This window comes from Pleurodeles waltl, chromosome 1_2 (genome assembly GCF_031143425.1).
Source record: "Pleurodeles waltl isolate 20211129_DDA chromosome 1_2, aPleWal1.hap1.20221129, whole genome shotgun sequence".
Classification (NCBI taxonomy): domain Eukaryota; kingdom Metazoa; phylum Chordata; class Amphibia; order Caudata; family Salamandridae; genus Pleurodeles; species Pleurodeles waltl.
The window spans coordinates 832671244-832689296 of record NC_090437.1 but is presented as its reverse complement, the minus strand read 5'-3'; the positions used below and the strand labels follow the sequence as shown (position 1 = coordinate 832689296).

Genomic DNA, 18053 nt, shown 5'->3' with positions numbered 1-18053 from the left:
CCTGCCTTGTATGTACCATTTCCAGCGTATGATACTAGCCTCTTGTGCATGTCCTATACGGTGAGATTTAGGTGAATCCATCACCCACTCCACGATTGGTATTTCAGTTCTTAGAATTACATTATGACCTCGTGCTATTTGCTCAGTATCCACCATAGCCCAATTATAGGCCAAAATCTGTTTTTCAAAAGGATTATATTACTCCCCAAAGTCAGGTAGTTTTATAATCCAAAACCCCAGGGGCACCCTCGTCCTCCCTTGTTTTTGCCACATACTCCAATTTGCATATTGTCCCTGAACAGTTACATGTAACTCAATGTCTCCCTCTTGCACTGGCCACAAGTCTAAAGTCTGAAATATTTAATTTGCCAAATCAAAAGCATACTGCTGCTCATCACCCCATTCAAACTCATGTTTTCTTCTGGTTACTTTGTACCAAAGGGTTAAGTTTATACTCAGATGAGGGTCATGCTGTTTCCAAAAATCAAACAGTCCCATGATACTCTGTGTCTCTTGCTTAGTGCGAGGAATAGCAAACTCCAAAATCTTTTGTTTTACCTGTAACAACATCTCTCTATATTCTGGATTCCACTGAGTTCCTAGAAACTGCACATTTTGCAATAGTCGCTGTGTCTTTTCTCAATTAATTGTACACATCGTACTCTCCAAAAGTTCTATGAATATATCGGTAACATCCTCAACTTTTTGCTGGATGTAATCTTTTAAAGAATGCATTTCAATTCCTGCTAAAAACTGTTGGCTACTCTGTATTTTTTGTCTAAATATTGCCTGCGCATGAACTACGTTCTGCTCATGCAGCTCACACTGGACCCCACCTTTTTTAACCTCCTCATTACTGGAATGTGAAAAGTCTGATTCCACTGTAATAGCTTGTAATAACTTATTATTTTTTGTCTTAAGCTGTTCCTTCAGTTTCTTATTTTCATATTCTAATTGTTTACATCTCTCATGCATTTTTCTGTAAGCAGACAAAAGTATCCAAACCCTCCTGTCAAAAACAAAAGGGACATAATTCTGTTGAAAAAGCACCTTTTCTAAACATGTACAGACATTAAATAATTTTGTTTTATCCAAGCACCATCCCAAAATTTAGAAAGTCCTGATAAACAAGAAAACACATTTGCAAGACATCATAAGGCATTTTAATTTCACATGCATTTTCAAACATGGTTTGCAGTGCTTTCTTTAACTCTCTGAATACAAACATATTTACAGTTTTAAATCGTACACTCTCAACCTCCAACCTCTCTTTTAGACTGTCCGATCTACGCCAAAATGTTTTGCTTTTCAATAATGACCGAGCTGACAAAAATCTCTGGATTGCACTTCTTAGTCCAAAGAAACATTTATTGTTTCACTATGTGAGATTCCTAGAAGATTAGCAAGCTGAAAGCACACATTTAAAAATAGTCACATCAATGAAATGAAAACATACCAAAATGATTCTCTACTGCAATATACACAGCAAATATATGTATCTATATTACAGTGCAAAGCAAATAATGAATTAAAAATGCATCTCCGTAGGGCCTGTTAGGTGCTTCATCTTTCTCATGCCAGCAAGCCAATGACTCCGTTCGACTGAGAGAAAGGGAGGTCTCCGCCCTCACTGGAACTCTATCTCAGGCATTGGTCATCTGAATCCTGATTGAGGCCACTCTAACCCTCACTGTCACACTGGGTCTTTTTATATCTTAAAAAAACCAAAGGAGCTTCCTGGGGGAAAACCCCTTCATTTTACGATTCAAACATGCTGGCTAGTATATGTATGCTTTGAAAATAACACATTGGGGTTTGGCCACAATCCCGAGATGTCAAGTGAAAATAAGGCCGCTCACTGCTGTCTGAGTACATCCTTATCAACCAAAGCCCTTGGGGAGAAAAAGCACGAAAACAAGACAGAATGCACAGCTTACAATTTGGAAAACTATGGGCAGCATTTAACATGGCAGTGTCTAATGCTAGGATAAAGTCAATAGGCAGAATGAATCTAAGACTAAACTGAATACAAACTGTAGTCTGTAACTGCTAAACACTGGACAGCTAATCCAGGTGCAAAGTGGTGCAACACAAAGTCAGCGATCAAAACAAACATTTCCCTACGGACAGATTCTGTACATTCCCAGAAGCAATTATAGCACTACACAGATAAACTTAATAAGAACCTCCCGGAATAATCTTCCAAAACCTTACAACCATACCTTCCATGGAATACATCTATATGTTATCCTAAATGGTAGTCTTTTACAGTTGCAATAAATGCAGGTACAAGAAAAAAATGACACAAGTGTGTGCATCACTGGAAAGACAATGACATGAAGATCAATTAAAGTGTGTGTGTCACTGTAATTGGAGGTCGAAGAAGGACAGTGATACACTTGTACGAACTCTTGTGAGTGTGTTACTGTGTACGAAGATGCTGACCTCAGGAAAGCTCAAGTACTCTCTCTGCAGATCCCACTATTCTTGAATTGAAGTTTCAGCCACCAAAAGAGTCCAGCTATACACTACTCTGAACAATGTACTTGGAATATATTCTTAGCATAGGCTAGGATTGAATGCTTATGTAGTGCAGATCCCACTATTCTTGAATTGAAGTTTCAGGCACCAAAAGTGTCCAACTGTACACTATGCGTAACAATGTATTTTGAATATATTATTAGCATAAGCTAGGTTTGAATGACTATGTAAATCAAACAGTGTTTTGTCAATGGTATTGTAAAATATAGTGCCAAGTGTAAGCATCACTGGTAAGAAACTCATGCGTATCACATTCCAGATGTAAAAAAACTTGTTGTTTCTGTGTGTGTAATAAATGAAGGTCCATAATAAACCGCGATACAGCGTGGGATCTGATTGAAGTGGGTTGCGACCAAAATAAATTACTATAAGGAGTGTAAACGTTGACCAAAAATGTCCACTAACGTAAAAGCACGTCTCCCCAATCTAAAATGGTGGGTCATCACGTGAGACTTCTCTCCAAAAGCAAAACGTGAATGACGTACCAACGCCCAATTACGTTAACGCAGCAAAGTATCCGTACACTGCGCTCCAATGACGTAGTATGCTCCCAGCGGCTCATTAGAATGGTTGGACCCCCATAAGGTCAATTCATTAAAGCATTCATAACTGTCATTTGCACTAGTATTGCAAATGCACAAGGTGAATTACACGAGCGCTGTCGCGCTGTGAACCGTTTACTTCACAAGGCCATTCCACCTCATACACCGATGCCCAGAATGTCCACGTTGCGCAGGTTCCTCAAGGTGTGTCAGGGTTCAGGCAGGCTTATCACCAACTTTGTTAAGAAATCGCAGACATCAGATCCCTTTTGCTGTATACTTTATTTTACCATAACCCTGGCACAGCATCTGGGCACTGACAAGACCATTCCACCCAGCAGCCTCTCTCCAACTGCCAAATCTCATCAACCACCCCAAGGCTCCAGATAGAAACAGCTGACATCATAGTACCAGTGGCACAGATGTATTCTGCCTCGGAGGTTTAATACACAAAGTCATGTCAAGCCAATACATCACAGCAGTTATACCAAACTGAGGGAAAGAAAAAGTTTCTCTGCAGAATTCAATATGTTTTGGATATGAATAACATGGATGAATTAATAGTCCATGTTAAGATAAATTTACTACAACACTCCCATGCACTGTCATTCAAAAGTGGGCCCCCATGTAAATAGATTAGTTCCTGTGTTGTCTCTGATGTATCGATATGCCTTCAGGTTTATCGATGGAGGAGATGTAGTCTAACAGCCAACGCTGCCGACTTTGGAACTCAAGAATCAGGTTTGAGTCCTGGCATTGTCTCAACATCCTGTGATTCCGGGCAAATCGCTCATTCTCCCCCCTTGCCTAAAAAAAGCTGTAGAAGTGAATATGAACTTGTGTAATGTAATCTGGTGCTCATGTAAAGCACTCGAATGCCATTGAGCCGAACACTCGTATTTATAAAACTGGAGAAAAAGTCTGCATAACTCTCACACCACCTGAAGAGTTACCTAGCATTCACTCATTTTTCTTTGAAGGGAAAAACATGGATAAAATTTGGAGAAAGATGTCCATAAGGAAAGCACTAACATCAGCTGACATAACTCAGTGCTCTGCTCAGTGTCTCACAAACACTCATTAGGTTACGTAGTGCAGGAATGTTGGTTGAACTAGTCAGTTGACATTTCAAAGTGCATTCATGTAAATGATCTTTGAAGATGCACATATCAAACATTCTGGGATAATTGATATACAGCAGACACACAATACCAATAATTATTAGTTATATAAGTAAGCCTATTACCCAAACACTTGTAATACTTGGCAGTAAACCTGTTCATATATGCTGTTTCAGAAAACAAAAGGGCAAATGTTTAATGCCATCTGTAGGGCAGCACCAAAAAATAGCTAGTGATTTGGAGAATATAGATAATACAGCATACATTGAATATTGAGCCTCTTTGAAATGTGACATGATGAAATCAATTTTAAATTCAGACTACAGCAGTGAAGCTAAGTTATCTGTAACCAGGAATATGTAAAAATAAGTAAACACATTAGAGCAGCACATCAAAAGAAATTTATAACCGATTATATGTAATCTATTTCATCAAAAATATGTTGACTCATATTCAGTAAATCCCTGTGAATCACTGTAAGTTATATAACTATTAAAGGTAGTATGTATCCCACATAATCAATATGGAGGATAACTTCCTGCAGTTGTTCTGTTGAGTTGCACACCTGTACATTATTTTCTTTTTTGTATTTAAAGGTTTATCTGGATGCCTCTGCTTTGGTATTTCTGTTAGCATCATTATTCTACTAACTAGTCACTTAACTTATTTTATCCTTGTGTGAAAGTCTTCATTGTATAGTCGTTCTGATAAACATACTAAGAAATGGTTGCATTATTTTTTGTTAATTCCCCTCTGGCATACATGTTTTTCCTCCAATTTATACGTTTGTGTAACCCAGCATATTATGTGCTGAAAGGTGCATGTTTAACACAGTTGAAACTTGAATTGAGAGCCCAAAAATTGGATAATAGTGACTCCTGTTGTTTACATTGCTTAGAAACCGTAGAAGTGCAACATGACGTTCTATACGAAAACATCTTTGTTATTATATCTTTTCTTTGTAAGCTCTTACAAAAAGTTTTAAAATTAACTTTAATTGTTCTAGACTCGCATATTGAACATCAAAATATATGGTACACATTTTATTTGATTTTTTTTTTTTTATGTGGCTTTCTGTACATCAATTGTAGACAACCAGGTTGTAATCAAACATTAGTTGCAGCTTGGGCTGGTGACTAATTGAAGAATAAATCAAAATTGTATATGTGTTTGCATACTGGGGTTTACTAAATGGTGTAGCCTTCATTGCTAGATTAAAACAACAAAAGGTGATTTGTGGTATGCCTGCAAAAGTCTCAGCTGCTGATAAATATTAAGGCTGTCTGAGCTATACCTGAGAGGGACAACTAGATTATTGTGCCTTGTGTTCGTGTTTTGTTACTGTCGGTGATATGACATGAAAATGTATTGATTGTTTACTAAAAATCATTACAATGTGTATCAGTAAAACAATTGCAATACATTTCACAACAACACATCAAACGCAATCAAAAGCAAACTGTAATAAAACTTTTGACACCATAAAATCGCCTAGTAATTGTCATCTGTTTTTAAGATCTTTATAAAACGAGCATTTGCAATGCAATAGGTCTGGCATTTGCGAGAGCTAGAGCTATTGCCGCTGTAAATGCCTAATTGGACTTTTCTTGCCACATAAATTGGTCAACCCTTTCTCATGATGTGGTCCTTTCATGCCACATAATTCTATTGGGCCTGCATATAACTAAAACACATCAATTTACCGTCTTGCTTTATCTGCAGCATAAAGTGGAAATGTTGCCATTTAGCACCCTAATTTAACCAGGCACCAAAATAAAAGTGCTTCCCATTAGCGAATCAGATAGTGAAAAAATGTCTCACAGCTGCAAATGTAGAGAAGAGTTTATCATATTTTTAAATCCAGTGGTATTCTGGGTCTATTATAATCTCATACTGACTATAAACACATTATTTTCAATTATTTGTATTCTACTACTTTAACATTCCTGAGGTGAGGTTTGCTTGTCTCTCACTCACGAACCCACTCAGAGACTCGGGTACTCAAACACAGACCCAGTCAGACATTTACACACCCACTCATAGACCCATTTAGGCACTCTTGTGCCCACTCAGACATTTATATTCACACTCACAGACCCTCTCACATATTCATGCACCCACTCACAGACCCACTCAGGCTCATGGACCCATTCACAGACCCACTCAGAGAATGACGCACCCACTCACAGACCCACTGAGAAACATTTCCACTTACACACTCACTGTCAAAGGTTAGAAGTTATAGTTAGGAAATAAAATTAAAACAACCTTAGAAATTCACTTAAAAAAAACAAAGGTTACAGGCACGTTATAGTAAGGAAACATTTAAAACAAGCATTTGCAATACAACGGTTCTCGCAGTTGCTCGAGTTAGAGCTATTAGCATTGTAACTGGACGTTTCTTGCCACACATACTAAAAGTAAAAAACGAAGCGCATTGCACTATGTAAAATGCAGCGCGATCACCCTGAAATTAAAAACGGAAAAACAGAGCGCAATTGCGCTATGTAAACCCCAGCGCGATCGCGCTGCATGGAAAATAAAAGGATAAAGTAGTCCGGAAACCATGCTGAACTAATGGAGCCTCGTATGTTTTCAGTAGTTTACCAGTGCTGTGTAGGTGGGCTAAAAACCGGAAAAGGCATGACGTATGCATGCCTTTCACAAATTAAAACAAGCAGATTTTAAAAGGCAAGCCCACGAACCAATGAAAGCGACTGACGTGACATGGGTGTGGTTACAAGCCCAAAGAGAGATTACTGCAGGAGACAGAGCGCTTTGCGCTTTCCCCTAAAATCCCTAGAACTACACTGAAATAAACAAGGGTTGCAGGAACATTATAGTTGGGAAATAGAAAGAAAAAACTTTAGAAATTAACTGGAAAAAAAAAAAAAATGTTACAAGGACGATATAGTTAGGCTCACATTTTACTTTTACAAAGCCAGTGAAATTCAGCAGTTAAAGTCACCTAAGCCAACTGTAGCTCATGCCCCCGCAATGCACTGCTTATGATCTCACGTATTACATCACTCATGACATCATCTACAGAGGCACTCACACTCTCTATACAGCCTTTCATACACCCACTCAGGCACTTACACAACCGCTCACCCATTCACAGACCCATACAAGTACTCACACAACCATTCACCCATCCATAGAGCCACTCACACACACACTGACTCGTTGAGGCAATCATACAACCACTCACCCATATAGCTACTCATACAACCAGTCACTTATCCATACAGCTACTCAGTGCCACACACTCACCCATATTGTTACTTACACACCCACTTACTAGCCTGTACAGCCTTCGCACACCCACACACTCACCCATGCAGCCTCTCAACACGGCCACTCACTCACCCATACAAACACTCACACAGGCACTTACTCTACAGTATAGCCACTCACACAGCAACTCACTTAACCAAACAGCCACTCACTCACCCACATAGCCACTTACTCAGCCAGTAATTCACTCATGCAGCCATTGAGAGACCCAACCACTCACCCATATGGTCACTCACTCACACACTCACTCACCCACCTTTACAGCCACTCACTCACCCATACAGCCACTCACTCACCCATACAGCCACTGACGCACCCACTCACCGCAGAGCCATACACCCACACGGCTAATCACATAACTACTTTTATACCTGAACAGGCACTCACACATCCACTCACGCAACTATTTAGGCACTCACACACCCACTCACACACCGATACACAGTCACACAGGCACTAACATAATATAAGTTAGAAATAGTATCGCTCATTAGTACTACAGAAAGTCTACTATTAAACTTTTGTAGTGTCTTGTAGTGTATGCTTAACACCCAGATGTTTAGAAAACCCTCACACTTATTGGATGATGTCATCAGTGATGTAATTTGAGATGTCATTAGTGATTTCATCATTGAAGTCACTGACCATGTCATGTGTGATGTAATATGTGAGGTCATAAGCGGTGCATTTGTGGGGGCATAAGTTATAGTTAGCTCAACTATAACTGCTGAATTTCACTGATTTTGTACAAGTGAAATGTGAGTCTAACTATAAAATCCCTACAATCTTTTGATATATATATCTCTATATACCAATTTCCTTATTTTGCCACATTTCCACAGATCTACATACTGGGGCTGGAGAAGCAGTAAGCAATAGTTCCATGGTTGGCATGCCTTTGAGTCTGCAAACCTACTAACTTGCATGTTATAAAGATTCTCACCAGCTTTTCTTTAATCTTTTCCCATAATGAGAAAGGTTGGAAATTTACTCCTGACAATGGCAAAAGGAGACGTTCTTCCAGGGTTGCCTCTGCAAAGAACATGGAGCCCCTCGACTCTCTCAGGGCAGGTACTGTGCTGTTCTGAGAGGCCCTATGGTGGGGCCTGTGTATGTGTTTTTTATGTGCGAGCACAAAGTGCTCCGTCCATTCTGTAATCTCTCTTTGGGCTTTAAACCACGCCCATGCCACGTCAGGTTCGTGGGCTTGCCTTTTAAAATCCGCTTGCTTTCATTTGTGAAAGGCATGCATACGTCATGCCTTTTCCGGTGTTTAGCCCACCAACACAGCACCGGTAAAGTACCAAAAACATACGAGGCTCGATATTTTCAGCCTGGAGCCCGGACTGCTTTATCTGTTTATTTTACACGCAGCGCGATCGCGCTGTATTTTACATAGCGCTATCACGCTGCTTTTTTTTTTTGCTTTACAACACTAATAGCTCTAACTCGAACAAATGAGAAACCCATTGCATTGAAAATGCTTGTTTTTGTTTCCAGTGTTGGTACAATGGTGAGGACCTGGCAGCTCCCACAACAATAAAGAGTTACAAAAGCCATGTCAAAACAAGACATACATTGATGAAACCAAAAGACTAACAAAAAACGTCAGATCTGTTGGCTTTGCCAGCGCTTTTTTATTTTCATGCTTCCCATAATCTTGTTGAAAATGGTTTCACTTATTTTCCATTAGGATTATTTTTTGTAAGTACTAGCATGCATCAACACATTTTACTAAATGATGCTTTAAAGATATAGCAACTAAAATTTTACAGTAGCTAAACTTTTTTTTCTGAACATTTTCTTTTTAAAGCAAAATGGCAGGCAGTTCCCAGCTAGGTAAGGATATGGCTGTGTCAGGTAGGTGCAGTCCTGCCACCCACTTAGCTTTCCATTGAATCTGAGCAGAAAGGTAGTACTGTTCGAAATGGGGAGCGGCCAACCCCCCTTTATCCGATGGTGCGCAAAGCTTCGCTAATGACAACCTGCATCTCGAATTGTGCCAAATAAATTCTTGGATCTGTTTGCTAAATGTACTGAAAAATATTCCTGGAATATACACTGGAAGATTTGTAAAGAAATACAAATAGCTGGGCAAAACCACCATCTTTAGCATCACTACTCTCCCCACTACCCCCAGTGGCAGTGTGTTCCAGAAGTCCATCTGTGCTCTTAATGATGTTACAACTCAAGTTATGTTTCCCTCTAAAAGGTCGGTCATGGCATGATACATCCATATGCCAGGGTATCTAAATTTGTGCTGCTGCCAAGGTAAGTGTGTTCCACCAGGGGCCAGGAACATTTGGAAGGAAGGGGAACAGGGATGATTTCTCCCAGTTTACGCGTAATCCGGAAAGGGTGGCAAACTGGGGTAGGCTCGGAGTGATCATGTCATGTATGTTATATGTGTCCTTTATATAAAGCAACATATCATTAGCATATAGTGATATCGCGTGTATCACATCCCCCAGAGGGATGCCTCATTTTCCCTCCCCTTCCCTCCCCCATCTCACAAGGCCAGTGCTAATGGTTCAGTCGCCAGTGAAAATAGGAGTGGAGAAAGGGGACAGCCCTGTCTTGTTGCCATGTGTATAGTAATGATGTTTGAAATTAGAAGCTCCGTCTTGACTCTAATTAGGGGAGTGGTATACAACAGTTTTACTAAGCGGAGAAAGCGGGAGCCTAAGCTGTATTCTGAGCAGTGCAGCAAAGAGGTATCTCCACTCCAGTGAGTCAAAGGCTATTTCAAGGTCTAAGGCCAGGTATCCAGCATGATGCATTGTATGTCAGGCATAAGTCATGACTCAAAAGTAGCACCGACAGTTGTAGGAAGTATTGCGTGCAGGGACAAACCCATTTTGATCTAGGTGAACTAACAGTGGGACCAGAGGTGGCCAGCTGCTGCGCGAGTATTTTTGCCAAGATTTTATAGTCTGTGTAATCAGGGCCAGTGGTCTACAGGAGCCGATGAGGAGTGAATCCCTGTTTGGCTTTGGCAAGGAAATGACAGTCATTTCTCTTTGGGAGGAAGAGAGGCTACCAACAGATAGAGCCTCATTGTACATCGACAATAGGTAAAGAGCTATGTGGGTGGCATAAGTTTTATACAGTTCTATCTGTACACTGTCAGGGCCTGGGGATTTGCCAATGGGTAGTGCAGCTATTGCCTCCTTAATTTCTATCAGCGTGATAGGTTCTTCCAGCACTATAAGTTGGCCCATACCAATGTGAGGAATCGACAGGTTATCTAAGAAAAAGCCATAAGCTTCCGAATTGGCTTCCATAGTTGATTGGTACACCTGTGTGTAATGTTGCGAAGTTCTTTATGGATTGCTTGCTGTGTATAGAGGATGGAGCCCTATTTGGAGCATAGTGTTAGTATAGATTGCTGGGGTTTGTCTTGATGTATTAGCCACGCCAAGAGTCACAGCTCTATCAGCTGTAGCATGCATGCGGGCAGAGTGCGCAGCATAGTGCAGGCAGCGCAGTCTTTCTAGTAGCATAATATGCTCATGCCTCACTGCCCTCAACTGTCCCATATCTCTGTCCTATGTAGCCACGCTAGTCTCCAGCCTAACAAGGTGCGTTGTAACTCAGTGATGTCCCTGTCAGGGAGGCACCTCATGTTTCCTTGTATGCCTAGGAGAATGTTACTTTGAATGGATACGACTATATTAACCTAGAGGAGGCGGTGCCAGCATTATGTTCAAAATAGTCTGTAATATTAGTCTCTAGGAAGGCTCTAAAGGATGGGTCCTCCAGGAGTGCAGGCTGCAAGTGCCATGTGAGAATAGGAAGCAGGGCAACCGACCATTGAAGTTGCAGAGTTAGGGGGTTATGGTGTTTACTGTCCCATGTACTCTATTTGTGTAATTGAGGAAAGCAGTGATGCCTCACTGACGACCCTGTCAGTCCGAACATGTAATTTATGGTGTGCCGAATAAAAGGAGTATACATTTCTCTCCAGATTGCAGAACAGCCACCCATCAACCAGCCCCCAATGATGCAGCCAGTCTGTTAGCATTTGAGCATTAGATGATGTAGTTGTGCGGGGAGGGAGGAAAAGGAACAGTCAAGGGTGACGTCTGGTACACTATTAAAATCCCCACCCTAAAGCCACAGTATATCTCTCCATCTAGAGATTATGTTTGAAAGGGTACAGAAAAAAGTGGCTTGGTCCGAGCTTGGGACATATATACGGAGCCCAAAAGTAGGGGCCTGCTGTCTAGGCAGCCCAATATTATGACATACCAACCCTCCATGTCTAGGAGTGTTTACTGCGCCACAAATTGGGGTCCCAGCCTTAACCCATATAATCACACGACAAGCATAGACAGTATAGTTGGTGGCAAATACCACTCGTCGCCTCTGTAGTTTAAAACTGTGTGACATGTAACATGTGTGAGATGGGATTCTTGTAGCAGTGCAATGTGTGTGGAGCAACACTTCAGGTAGGAGTAGACTGAATAACAACGTGCAGTATGCATGCCTCTTACGTTCCATGTCAGTATGTTAAAGTGAGTCATGACTGATGGCGTAATGTGGCCCGCGTACCGGGTGTAGTGTAAGAGAAAATCAAAAGCGAGCTGCGCAGTGTGTTCACAAGGTACTTGCAGTGGAGTTGTGGGCCAGAAAGATTTGCTGGGCATCACATAAATCTTGTTTAACATTAACATTTAACTATAAATTGCAGTAGAGCAGAAAAACGTGTTTCAGCCCACACTGTGTGAGAAACAACCTCAGTAGGAAGTAATCAGCTTAGAGTGATTTGATGGGGGAGTGGGCTAGGCAACCAACAGGATGTGTAGAATTAAGGAGATATAATTAGTGCTCTGTGGTAGAAGTATCAGCACCCACCCTAGAGGATCACCGATGCACCTGCCAGTATAATACTGTTGATCTAAAAGCAGCTCGGGTATCTGGCCCCCGAGGTCCTGTGTTCATGTAACTGAAGAAGAGACAATACATTTACAGCGTGTCCACAGCAAGGCATATAGCATGAGTGAGTTATATGTTACAATGGCGGTCGTCAGAACTTATATCCCTGGGTTCATAGGGAAAATGACAGCCAGTAGTGTTTCAGTATTCTAGATTTTAAATAACGTCATCAGATGTTTGTGGTGTGACAGGAATTTCTGTTGAATCCGTCCGAGAAGGACAAGTGGGCGAGGAGCCATCTTCGCTCATTGACTTGCTCATGTCATTGTCCAAGTCTGATCCCCGGCCATTCTCATTTAACGCTGCAGTGGTCTTTAAGGCTTGCCCACCTCTCTCTTATGACCTGTTCCAAGTCATGTACCGTTGTCATACAGGGATTGTGCCATTGTTGGGCTCGGTTGCTTCGCCGTAGCAAAGATGAGTCGCCTTGGGTCCGCACGCTCGGACGTGCTGCTATATGTTGGAATGTCCCAATGCCTACAGCAAATCTCATGTGTCTTCTGGGGGAGTTGAAGAACAGGGTCTTCTCCTCCACCATCACCCTCAGTCGTGCCGAAAAGTGGAGGGCGTCCCTGATGTATAGTTTGCAAAGTCAGCGTTTTGCTTCCAGGAAGGAGCTGCGTCTTTTCTGCACCATGACGGTGTAATACGGGAAAAACAGTGGAGCAGGTGAAACAACAAGGGTCTGGGGCCAGCGCCTTGTGGCTTTCAAAACACCGGTACTCAATGGGCTTGCTCCACCGAGAAGAACTGTGAGAAACCGTCTGTGGGTAGCAGTCATTCTCCTCAAATATAAATATATATAAAATAGAGGACTCTATAACTTCATTGTACAATAATTTTGTTTCTTTTGGACATTTATTTGTGATGATTGAAGCACTGTAATCTGGTTTGATTTTGGGGAAAGTATTACATGTTTATATCGTATACATCATGGATATTTTGTCCGGTCTGTTTTTTTATATTTGTATGATTGATACTGTGTGAATGCTTATTTTTAATCTCTTCTTTTTGTGTCCCCGGGGATATAGAACTTTTTTTGGTACTATTTATTTCTATTTAATAATTATATCTATGTATATATCATGTTTTAAATATTAAAAGTTGTTATAGAATTACTGTTTTGGATATTAGAGATTTGTGTCTGCTTTTTCTTGTTTTTGGCTTGATATTATCATTAGTTTTGAGTTTGGGATTCTGTATCTCAGGAATCTCGGTCTGAAGGTGGGTTTGATATAGCTTTTAGCAGTCATCTCAGCCATTGTTCTACAGATGTGACCGCGTCGGACCCTTCTGTCCCCTCTGCCAAGCCCACCACATGTATGTTGTTGCAGCGGGAGTGGCCCTCTGCATCCTCCATATGGCACTCCAGGACGTTAACTCAGTCCACCATGAGGCGCATTGAAGGGCCATGTTTGCGAGTCTTCGGTTGCAGCTCTGAAACATTTAGTTTAGCGGTGTGTACCTTATCCGCTAGGTTGCTGTGATCTGCATGTAGTAGATTAAGTTCGTTTTGACCTCATCAATTTTATTTTCCAGGGATGTGCATGAAGATTCCAAAGTCCAAGCCAGTTTCATCTACCACCGGAAGGACAACATCTAGCTTATCACTGAGTGACAGTGGAGAAGTGGGAACCTCAGTAGGGCCATTGCTATCTGTCAATTTGTCAGGTTCAGCAGTGATTTTTAGGGGGTGCAGTCTGTGTCCCTGTGCACGGGCATCCCATTGTGACGTTGATCTGACTGCAGTCCAGCTGGACGTGGTTGTACAGTTCCTCCTAGGACTAGCTTGCCAACACTGGACAGAAGGGTGTCTCTGCCAGCACAAGCAGTCCCAGCTCACCACATATGTTGTAAAGGTTGTTCTTCTCAAAAGGCAGACCGGTGATAACAGCATTCCAGGGAGTATAATCAGATTGGTAATTTATTTGGCTAGATTGCTTTCTGATTGCCTCAGGCCCTGCACTACTGTAGATACCTCAGATTCAGAGCACAGGGCCCGGTTACTTGCGACTCGCAGCTTCCCCAGGCACAACAGCACAAGCAGCCCTGTTAGCAGCAGTTACAGCAGTCCCTTTCAGACATTGTAATTGAGGAGGGACAGCATCAGTGGGCAGTCCGATTGCCAGACGGGAACTTTGATTGTACCAATGGGAGTGATGGGCCACGAGCAGACAATTGCGTCCCTATGTATCTGTGTTCTTGTGAGGCTGTTGTTGCATTCAAGTAGGGAGTCAATTTTCAGGCTCCCTGTGGAGGTGCTTTGTTTTTTTTAAATATGCTACCTTGCGGCAGCTCGAGGGCAATACCACGCTCTAGCGGTGTGCTCCCAAGCACATTTTTCGTGCTGGGGGAGGTCAGGAGCGGCAGTGGGGAGTCTCGACTTGAAGGCTCGCCTGCACTACAGAACTTCAACCCTGAGCGGGCGCGAGCAGCGGGGGGACAGCCCCCAGAAACAGCCCGACGCCGCCTCATTCCAGATCTGAGGTCAACAGGGCTGCGATCGAGCTGCACTGTAGCCGACCCAACAAGGCCTGGCAATCCTCCACTCACAGGCTGTGTCTTGGTTCCTGAAACTGCCCCGCACTGTAAGTCACGTCGCGCTCACTTTCAGTACCCTCGAAGGCCTCCAGATGCGCCGGGTGTCTCCTCTTAGTGCTCCACTGCGTGAACTCACAGCCGGCCATCCACTGCTGGGGCACACCTTTAAGGTCTCCTCCGTTCTCCACCGACAATGTAAGCCTCTGGGATAGCGTCTGCACCCCAAGACCGAGCATCAGGCTTCGAGACACCACAGACGTGGACGATGGCGTTGATTTCAGGTCCCACACGGCGGCAGCTTTAAGTTTCCAGGCATCATCTCGGGTGGGGAGGGCAGTCAGTTGTGCACGATGGTGAGCTCTGAATAGGATAAGTACCGGATGATCCGGGTATTTAGCGGAGCTGCCACAATCCCTTCAAGTTGGTTTTATAACAACATGCTGACGAGTGCTGGCAAAGTTGAGGCATGAAGAAGTTTTGATATTAAATATTAGTTACTTTGTTAACATTTTCTGCCTATATTTTGTATAAGGGGTTGGAAGGAGATATGGAGGGCAGATAAAAGACAACAGGCTGCAGCAATGTAGAATTTGGAAGACCTCAAACAATTGCTTTTTCACTACAGGTGGTGCCCTGAAAAGAACTGGAAATCCAACACAAGTCTGCAGGAGGAGAACAAACATCAATCTGGAGAGGGGCAGGAACCAGTCCGTGGGGGTAAGGTGAAATTTAAAATTATGATTGCTTTCAAGCTGACTTATGGCTAAGGATGTGATATTGCTAAATATAAAAGGGATGAACTTGCAAACCAAAATGTCACTGGTGAGCAAAATGTTGCAACGACTATATTATAATTTTTTTCAAGTCAATTTAAGAGAGTCTGAGAAAATAGTACAATGAAATAGGTATGTTTAACCTCAGGAGACAGAAGCATGTTTTTTTGGGGAACTCAGCTGCTGTAAGGTGAAGACAGAGAGAAAGGATCAATAGGTGGGAGATAAATCTTCATGACGGGATAGGCAATAGATTGCGAAGAATGTGCTTATGTATTGTTCCATCAAAAAGGAAACTTGAGTTTTTATCAGAACAGTTTTGTGAATTTCTTGCTTTTTATAGAAGGGCACCTTCTTCTTGGGGAGTAATTTAACATGTAAATGACCAGGAGTAGACAGATGGGAAGAAATGAGAGGCTGAAGGGAGTATAGACTCTGGTATGAGTGACTGAGAAAGTTAAATTGTCTCTGCAGGTCCAAAAAAGATGCTCAAAATAGGAGGTATCTCAGTTGAAAGGAGAGGGAATTCACATTTGCCCACTATGTTAATGTGTGTATGTAATACTAGAATGTGTCGGGTTAGTACAGTTCACAGCCACACTGATGCCTGCGCTAACCATGATAGGTTGTAAATGGTGATGATGGAACATTCGTAGGTCTGATGCAAGCATCCTACCTGCCTGGCTTCCTTAAACATATGAAGCTGTTCTTGAAAATTGTTGTAGAATTCTGAGGGTATTCCATTTAAGCCTTATATTCTCTGTCTTCAGTTGGGGTGTAGTCTGTTGTACTTCTCCTACTGTCATATCTCCTTCTAAGTCACCCCTGCCTGTTTCATCTCTGTGTAGGATAGGTACATCACTTTAAAACTCTACAACCCCCCTTCCCTGTGTTATCAAACTATATTGGGAACGGAAGAAGCCAGTCAGTAGTCAATCTTTGGTTTAAATTGTGGGATCTACTACTCTACTTCTGTCTTCATGCTCAGCTATGCCAGCAGTTTGCCAGATTTATTTCTCACCTCATATACCTGTACTGGAGATGACAAAAATATGTTTGTGCTTCGTTTTAGGTGATATTTCGAAATTATTCTCTCAATAACTTGACCAGTATCCCTATAATTAGATAATCTTCTAGTTTTACAAGTTGCACCTCCGTTTCCGTTATTATCTGTGACTTTTCTTTCTTTTTCCATTCTCTTCTTGATATTGCCCTCATGTAAAACGCCCTTAAATGCTTCCCCCATCAATATTGCTGAGTGAAATTTCAACACCATTTTCTGTAAATTATTTTGCTTTGTCTATTGTCAAGCCCTTTAGTATTTTCCTGTTTCTACCAGACTTCTAGTTTCTGATTTTGCGTTCCACTGTTACCACTAATGGTGAGTGCTTCGATAAATATCTTGCTAAAAATTCTGAATCTGAGCCCTGAGTAATCTATCTTGGGGGGGGGGGGGTCAATACATAGTCTGATCTTGAAAAAGAATAATGCGCTTTTGAATAGAGTGAATATTTTCTGTCCTTCTGATGCATCTCTCCCTATACTTTGAATAAGTCTAGAGCCTTTTCGAATCCATCTTAATATAAGGACAACTGAGAGAAATCTTGGTCCAGTATACACTTTCCCAAAATATAACTATATAACTAAATTAATAAAGTATACCATTCCGTAACAGGGTCTTTGAAAATATATTAAATACCTGGATCCAGCTAGGTCACTGGAAGCACCAGGTCAATGGCCAAGCTTTCACCCATGCATGGTTGGCACGCTTCAGCATTGGGCCATGCTCCTGGCGGTGCATAGCCCTGTTGGCCCCTCAAGGTGTTCTTTGCAGGTCATCTTTTTGTTTACCCCCACAGTTTGTTTGAGTCCGTCATCTACACCAAAACCTATGCCTGCTATGTAATCTGCTGGTTTCCATTTAAGAAAATGCCTGCCTACAGGCTTTAGCACAGTATTATAACAATCCCCAATTATAGGCCTATTGTTTTTATTATGCTTTTCACAATAAACATATCAGGCCTACGTTCTTTATCATAACTTTTTATAATAAACAGACCAGACCTATAGAATCTGACATAACTTTTCATAATGAATCAATCAGGCCTATAGTCTTTGCCACATCGGTAATCTGTGAGATTCCATTTCAGAAAATGCCTGCCTACAGGCTTTAGCACAATATTATAACAATTCCCAACCATAGGTCTACTGGTTTAAAAAATAAATAAAATGATTTTCACAAATTTCACAAAAAAACTAATCAGGCCTGCAGTCTTTATTATAACTTTTTATAATAAACA

At 41.7% G+C, this 18053-nt stretch overlaps 1 protein-coding gene across 1 annotated transcript in view; it reads left to right on the top strand.

The window, feature by feature from the left end:
• Positions 1 to 18053, top strand: part of FBXO8 (F-box protein 8) — a 109583-nt gene that overhangs the window by 5752 nt on the left and 85778 nt on the right. Inside the window, exon 2 of the mRNA XM_069244556.1 lies at positions 15606 to 15697. The gene's annotated coding sequence lies outside the window, so the exon portion shown is untranslated. The remainder of the gene's footprint in view (positions 1 to 15605; positions 15698 to 18053) is intronic.